Genomic DNA, 1,548 nt, shown 5'->3' on the forward strand with positions numbered 1-1,548 from the left:
TGCTCCTCTGATGCTGCTTGGCCTGCTGTGTTCATCCAGCTCTACACCTTGTTATCTCAGATTCTCCAGAATCTGCAGTTCCTACTGTCTCTGAAACAATGTTTGATCTTAGTCATTTTCTACTAGGAAGGTCTGCAATATGTAGCCTTTAACCTTATTTCATATATTTTATGCTATGCTATAATTAATACACTGTTTAACTTTGAACTTTATTCTTTCTTTTTACCTTAAGATTTTGTACTAGGTATTTGTACCTAAGATGGTACCTTGTGTTGGGACATTGTATGCTTTCCACTCTACTCCTGTGCTTTGTAGTTGAGAACACGTGACAATAAAATCAAAATGAAAAAAATTCTTGTGAACCTCTGATTTTAATCCTTCAGCGGGTATGTCTTTAGTTGCTTCTGCCCTGAACACTGGTTTTCCCTTACTAAATCTCTCTGCCTCTCTCGCATTCTTTTAAATTTCTCCTTGAAACCTATCTCTTGATCAAGTCTCCTGAGGTGACTCAGCATTGAATTTTGTTTGGTGTTAAGTGCCTTGCTACTTATTACTACGTTAAAGGCACTTACTAAGCAATGCAAGTTGTTATTATTGAGTGTAAACTAGTAATGACCAGTATTATCTACCTCTACAGAGTGTCGAAGCTTAAATTGAAAGTACTGCACTAGACTGAAGCTGCTGTCTGAAAAAGTTAAATGTTTTTGGAATCCACGAGGCACAAGCGTTTAAGGACAGGCGTTTGGCTCAGTTTCACACCTCAACATACCCCCAAGTGAAAACTGTCCTGTGACACAGCAAGATTCCAGTTGTCATCCTGTTTGTGCAAGTGCCAGTAATACTGTGGAGGTGTTACAAACTGAAACACGGATCAACTCCCCTACACCTTAAGCACTTCTAAGATATCCAGTGGTCATGACATGCATTACATTGTTGCAAGTCTTCTTTAATCCTGTGCTGGGGAAAGTTTGATGCATCCTTTATAATTCCAGGATAAGCCAGGCAGTAAACCTTCAGAGTTCTGCAGTGTGAAGGTCTCAATATCACTGAAAGCAAAAACTACCAAAATCCAGCTGAAGGAAGGAAATCTAGCCGTTGCTTCCATGATAGAGAGCATTAGTGACACAGTAGGCTTTTGAAATGTGAATCTAACAGTTTCACTTTTACTAGTCAGATTTTGCTAGAAAATCTCAGCAGGTCTGAGGAAGGGTCACTGAACCCGAAATGTTAACTCTGCTGCATCCCACAGATAGCTCCTGACCTGGAGAGAAAGCAGAGTTAACATTTTGGTTTCAGTGACCATTCTTCAGTCCTGCTGAGTTTTTCCAGCAATTTCTGATTTGGTTTCTGATTTCCAGCATCCGCAGTCCTTTGGGAATATTTTTGTTCCATTTTACCAGTACTGGCTGTTAGAGTTGAACAGTGTAGAAAGAAGCCCTTTGGCTCAAAACATCTATACCATTAATTAGACTTTCAGATTAAGGACTGAATTCAAAGTCTCAAACTGCCATAGTGGAATATCAATTCAAATTATTTAGCTTATCAGTC

Source organism: Rhincodon typus, chromosome 33 (assembly GCF_021869965.1).
Source record: "Rhincodon typus isolate 14 chromosome 33, sRhiTyp1.1, whole genome shotgun sequence".
Lineage (NCBI taxonomy): Eukaryota > Metazoa > Chordata > Chondrichthyes > Orectolobiformes > Rhincodontidae > Rhincodon > Rhincodon typus.